General features: G+C 32.6%; 1 non-coding gene across 1 annotated transcript; it reads right to left on the bottom strand.

Annotated features, from left to right (window-relative positions):
* Nucleotides 1-6,763: 6,763 nt before the first annotated feature.
* Nucleotides 6,764-6,845, bottom strand: TRNAS-UGA (transfer RNA serine (anticodon UGA)). The gene has a single exon. It is a non-coding gene; the product is annotated as a tRNA-Ser (tRNA).
* Between the last annotated feature and the right edge of the window lie 261 nt (nt 6,846-7,106).

Genomic DNA, 7,106 nt, shown 5'->3' with positions numbered 1-7,106 from the left:
GATACTTGCATACCTGGTTAGGATCTCTTTGAGATGGATCAAATTGCAAAGGTCGAGGCCATTTGGTATCCTTGATTCGCCCGATGGCTGATACGATGGTAGCTGCGTCGATATTAAAGTTGTACTCTAATAGTCTCGGCGCTTCTTTAGGCCCGTGGGCCTGTCAAAACCGTTTTTGGTTATTAGCCCCCGGTTGTTTCGACCTTGGTCATTTCTTCTTTTGTTTCTTATGGGGTTCCGCCCGGACCCACTGTTCCTCCGATCTCCATTATAGGGCTGATATCGATCTCTGTTTGATCATATTTCACGATCGATATCCCTATTGGCTCTATCGAGAGTCCTGGCAGGATATATAGACTCCGAAGGTGCCCCGAGTTAATCATCTTCGACTCTGATTTTTGATTGATACCGATTGTATACATCGGCCTAGGTAACGACAAGGTATTCTCTCAGGTTTTGCTTTAACTATTGAGAAGCAACCGAGCTTCGAATATTGAGTCCCTGGGTGAAATCCTGAACAGCCCAATCATAAGCGATCGACGGCAGATGCATTCGTTCCATTTGAAAACGGGACACGAATTCCCTGAGCATCTCATTCTCCTTCTATTTGACTTTGAAAAGGTCCGATTTTCTGATTTCAACCTTGATGGCACCGGCATGTGCTTTTAGAAAGAGTCTGCAAGCATAGCAAATGACTCAATAGAATTAGGAGGTAAATTGTGATACCATATCATGGCTCCCTTCGACAGGGTCTCTCCAAATATTTTCAGCAAATTAGATTCGATTTCGTCGTCCTCCAAGTCGTCCCCTTTGATGAAACATGTATAAGAGGTTACATGCTCGTTTGGATCGGTCATTCCGTTGTACTTAGGTATTTCGGGCATACGAAATTTCTTGGGGATCGGTTTTAGAGTCGCGCTAGGAGGAAAGGGTTTTTGCACGAACTTCTTGGAATCAAGTCCCTTTAATATCGGGGGTGCTCCTAGGATTTGATCTGCCTAGAAATTATAGGTTTCCACCTTTTTATCGTTCGCTTAGATCTTCTTTTCCCCTGAATCTATCTGTTTTGTCAGCTCCTCGAGCATTTTATAATTTTGGGGTTAGTCCCCGACTCTTGTTCATTCGACCTTACCATGGCCGGTTCTATTATGCGGGTGACTTCTTGGGGCGGATCGGGTTCAACCCTGCTCGGTGCTTGGGTTTGGCTCAGCAACTGAGCTATCGCCACCTGTTAAGCTTGCAGCATTTCGAAGATCATGCGTAGGCTGATCCCGTCTTCTTCAATGTTTTATGTGTTTCGAGCTGAGATCGGGCTCCACCACGGACGCTATTTTTAGGGCAGGTAGGCAAGTTCGTGTCGATGGCCACATATGAATTTACATCAATCGGATCTGCAATCTGAATTCCAACGACATCAGCGGGTGGCCCAGTGTTAGCGGGCGTCATGTTGTTATTCTCACCTTGATGACCGACCTCGTTGTCGATATGTAGAGGTGCTAATTAAGAGTTTGTCATTTTTAGCCTGAAATCAAAGACACTTCAAAGAGCAAGTGTAAAGCAGTGTGTGTTATGGAGATTTGTATCAAATAACCACTATCATCCTTAGCCCCACGGTAAGCGCTAAACTGTTTACCCTCAAAATCGGATAACAATTGAATTTATACGCTATTTTAAGGATACGTGATCTAATTTGATACAAAGCTAGAAATTAGATTTAATATGTAAGAATAAATAGAAAAATAAATACAACCCATGCAGATTGAACAACTTAAGTCTCGTAGGGTTAACTTCCTTCGAATTTAGATGTGATATTATTGAAGCTAGAATAATATGAACAAAGCTGAAAAAATAGTATGTTGTTCTTTGAAGTATGTTACAATCTCCCCCTAACTCAGTTTCCTCTCTATATATTTAGGGAGATGAAGCTTTTAAAATATTATTTTATAATAAATTATGTAGACTGTTGGCTCCTTTTTTTACTTAATTCCGTGATTTCTGCCATAATGATTGGTTAATGGCGAGAATCACAGATCCTTGTCAGATGAGTTGGCGAACCTTTTCTTCGAGGCCGTCAGAAGCAGGATCGGTCGTGCCTTCGGTAAACTCGAGGGCAAATCTGATGGTTTTGTCTAACTTTGAACCTAGATATTCCGGCCTTATGTTATTTGGCTCGGCAAATTTCCCTCGATCTTGTTCGGTCTCGATCTCGTTTGGTCTCAGGGTCACGAGCTCAACAATGTATCTTCGCACCTTGGTTCGATATAACTCAAAATCGAGCTTTAACCTGTCATATTTCCGTCTCGATTGGTCACTCAAGAGGCGAACCCGATTTCGACCGTGTACACTTACCATCATTAATTTAAAGGAACTTTTTTAATACTTTATATATGACTTGCATGTAAAAGTAATTTTTTATTTATTACTAGATTTTATGCTCAATCAAACAACTTTCACGTAAAATGGGTCGGAGTAGTTCTCGATAAACTAGATTGCTATACTAGAGATGCTAATGATAAGGGCAGCATTGAAGTTTATTAACAAGAATAAAATATTTAGCCTAAATTCTACGCAATAACTCAATAGTTTAATATCATCTTTAATTGTGCGTGGGTAGATATATAACTATAATGTATGTATTAGATCTATTACATGTATCATTATTGCTTTTCTGGAGGAAAACAAATATAAATTATTCCCCATCGTTCAAAAAAATAAATGAAATTTGATAGATTGGATTACACTATCTGCAAGAAGGATTTCAAAGACAGTTTAGTTTTTCTACTGCTTTTGTCAACATGATCAAAACAAAATATAACAGTTAAAAAAAAAATCGATCCCGACTACACAGTGCAAATCATCTTGCCCAAGCACCCTTAGGTTTTAGGGTAAATGACACAGTTACTTATAAAAATAAAACTATTTATCATTGCCTACTCATTTATTTTTTTACTCATTAAACTAATTACATTTCCTATCCATAGTAGTTTTGTGGGGGAATTTTCTCTTTTTTCTCCAATTCTTTTTTATTTCTATGCTTCTTTTCTTTTTTCCTTTTTTTTCTTTCTTTTCTCCTTTTCTTTTTTCTCGTTTTCTTCTTCTTCTTTTTTCTTTTTTCTCTTTTTCTTTTCATTTATTTTTGCCCAAATCGTATTATTGTTATTTTTATCATAACTTATTTCATACTCAATATTGACTCCTTTATTTTTATTCTTTATTTCTTGTTCTTTTCTAATTCTATTTAACTCTTTTTTCCTTTTATTTTCTTTATTTCTTGTTCCTTTTTTAATTTCATTTAACTTCTTTTTTTTATATTCTTTTTCTCTTCATAATATAATTTTATTTACTATTTTTACTATTTTTTATTATTTCTTTTTTATACAATAAGAAAAAATAACGGATATAGTAAATATTTATTTTTCTTTTTTTTAAATATAACTAGTATAATATACCTTTTGTCTTTTTTCTCAATTTTTTAATTCAATTATTAAACAGAAATAATATCAGTTGTCACTTGATCCGATTCACTAAATATCACACTGACTGCTGCTGAGCACCACATATTACATAATCAGATTCTAAGAATCAACATGTGATTGCCATACAAACCTTGATCTCTTTCCCTACAAATATCAGTACGCGCTCTACCATTAGCAATAACACAATCAATTATGGAGCAAGAAAACATAATCTACAACCACCAAATCTCCATATATACTAGTTAGAATAGAAATGATAATAAAATATTGGAAAATACAATAAAAGTATAAGTAGCAAAAAAGACTTCTAGTACCATATGATACCAATATGGTATACATATATACCAACAGAGTATATGATTGCTCTAGAATATTGCAACAACTATCTGCAACTATACTACTGTACCAAAATATTTTTGGGATGCAATAAAAGTATGAGAAAATTACATGCTCTCATTGCAAGCTAAATATTCTCAAAGCAACTCGCTCATTCCATATACTAAAAGGGTATATAGTTATATGGGGTCGTTCCAACAATTGCCTATAACTATAAAAACTATTACATAATACACATAATCTATGTCCATCGGCACAAAAAATTCCTAGCACTGCAAATCATGTTCATATAAATAATTTCATAATAGAATTTACTTAAAAATGCAGCTAAAACAACCAAAAAGATGTTCAAACTACCATATGATACCAATATGGCATATAACTATACCAACATGGTATACAATTTTACTGGTTAATTCCCGGCAACTATATGACTATTACATAACACACATGCAAAAAGAGAAAAATAAAAATATATTGTACCACATATTAATACAATAAAGTATTTCAAGATATTGTACTATATTACTATTATTAAAAGAAAATCAAATAGTGTACCAATTAAATACAGCTAATACAATCAAAAAAGGATTCAACTAGTATATGATATCAATATAGTATATAACTATACTAATAGGGTATATAGTTGTACGGGGTCGTTCCAACAACTGCATATAACTATAAAAACTATTACATAATATACAAAATTTATGTCCATAGGTACAAGAAAATCCAACACAACAAAATATGATCATATAAATCATTTCAGAATAGAATTCTCTTAACAATGCAGCTAAAACAACCAAAAAATATTCCAACTACCATATGATACCAAAATGACATATAATTATACCAATAGGGTATATAGTTCTACTAATTAATTTCAGGCAACTATATATGACTATACTACTATTACATAATACACGTGCATAAAGAGAAAAATCAAAAAATAGTATACCACATATTAATATAATAATATATTTCAAGATATTGTACTATAATACTATTATATAAAACAAACGCATAAAGAAAAAATTAAAATGATTACATAATACACATGCATAAAGAAAAATTAAAAAAATTCAAGATACTGTACTGTTCTACTGTTACTAAAGAAAAATCAAATAGTTTACCAATTAAATGTAGCTAATACAACCAAAAAATATTCCAACTAATATATGATACCAGTATAGTATATAGTTATACCAATAGGGTATACAGTTGTTCGCAAAGAATTTATATTTTTTTAATTCAATTATTAAACTGAAATAATATCAGTTGTCACATAATCTAATTAACTCAATTTTGTGCGTCATCAATTATACTAAAATTTAGATATGTTATTTTGCCTTTAGCTTAATCACTTCCATTGAATACGAATTCTATTAAAAAGGCCTTGATGACAACTCCCTTGTTAGGCAGAGATAGATGGACGAGTAATTAATTTTAGTGGAATAGGTATGTATTGTAATTATTTTTAAAATGGGTATAAACGGGTAATTATTTTGGCTTGAGTAGGTAGTTAGTATAAATTACTATTATATTGTATACCGTAATAGTATACTATTATAATTAATTATATATGATTGAATTAATTATTATATACCAAAATGGTATATAGTATAACATTTTGGTATACAGTACAAATTCATCTTCTTCACTAGTTCAACTCAATTTTAATCCAAAATCAAAAAATATATCTCCAATTTTTTTATCAAATTGACTCAAAATTTTGCCACAACCTCCAATCAACATTTCAATCACACTATGATCAGCATCGAATCGAAACAACAACAAACTCAACAAACACTCTTTATGAATTTTAAGCTTTAAGTTCCTTCAATGGTGGACTAGATTTTCTTATAATAAATCTCCAAAAACTAGCATTAGTACCATAATCTACCATTAATTAACAACACCCAATAATTTCAACATCAAAATACTCCAAACAAACACATATCTTGTCACACTACCGCTAAATTTGTACTAATAATTTTGTCGCTTTCGGAAATGAATTAGATGGTCAAACTCGAAAGTGAAGTAGATTAAGGCGAATACGACCAAAACTTGCCACAAAGAGCGTCGATAATCAAAATTTGTGATTACATATATAACTTCAAAAATTTGTTGCAAACTGAAACCTTAGAAATTTTTATTCTTTTTTGATAGATCTTTCTTTTTTAACTTTTTTTTTCTGGGACAAATGATAAATATAGGAGAGGGAGGTAGATAGATAAGATATCCAATGAAAAAATGTAGGGATATTGACAAAAAAAAAAAAAAAAGAAGAGAAAGACCGGAGAAAAGGATAAGAGAAGAAGGAGAAAAGGCGGAGAAAAGTTAGCTTTAACAAGACAAAATAGGAAGAAGGATTAACGGGTAATTACTTTTGGTTGCATAGGTACATATTGTAATTATTTCTAGAATAGGTAAAGTCGAATAATTTTTTTGGGTAGAATAGGTATATAGTATAATTTGCTCTAGGTTAAACATAGTGTTCAATGAAATTGGTGAAGAACAATGAGGTCTTATGTTTAAATTTTAGCGGAGGTAAACAAATACTAGGTTATTTTTTCTCATTCGCCTATGTCTGCGGACAAATTAACCCGGTAACTAACTAACTATATTGATGGTAAGTAGTAGGTATTTGAACGAATAATCGAGGTACGCACAAATTGATTGACACCACCGTCACAAAATTTTTTTTACTAGTTCCACTTATAAGTCATAACCATAATCCCTCCTCTGAGTTAGCGTATGACTTCGAATTTTATGCAGGGCTCATGCCAATACGAAAAAGGGAAAAGAAAAAAGGAAAAAGAAAAAAGAAAAAAGAAGAAAGAAGAAAAAAGAAAAAAGAAAAAAGAGAAAAAAGAAAAAAGAAAAAAGAAAAAAGAAAAAAGAAAAAAGAAAAAAGAAAAAAGAAAAAAGAAAAAGGGAAAAAGAAAAAACGTCGACAGCAGGGTTCGAACCTGCGCGGGCGAAGCCCAACAGATTTCAAGTCTGTCTCCTTAACCACTCGGACATATCGACATATTTGTTTGAAGTTTTGATGTCAGATATATTTATAACCGTTCAAAAGCTATCATTTGTTTAATTTGACAATGACTGAGGACCCAACTTCGAGAATCTTGACAAGCTTATCCTGTCCAGCTAAGCTAATTTTTGAAAAGTGATCCAAATATAATAAGATAAACAAAACCTAAAAGCGTGTGCGAATGCGAACAATCCACTCTGATATTGTTCGACACTACCTTCTCTCCAAATTTATGATTGATTAATGATAATGACATT

Source organism: Nicotiana tabacum, chromosome 17, assembly GCF_000715075.1.
Source record: "Nicotiana tabacum cultivar K326 chromosome 17, ASM71507v2, whole genome shotgun sequence".
Taxonomy (NCBI): domain Eukaryota; kingdom Viridiplantae; phylum Streptophyta; class Magnoliopsida; order Solanales; family Solanaceae; genus Nicotiana; species Nicotiana tabacum.
The sequence above is the reverse complement of the archived record's forward strand: the minus strand, read 5'-3'. Positions and strand labels throughout refer to the sequence as shown.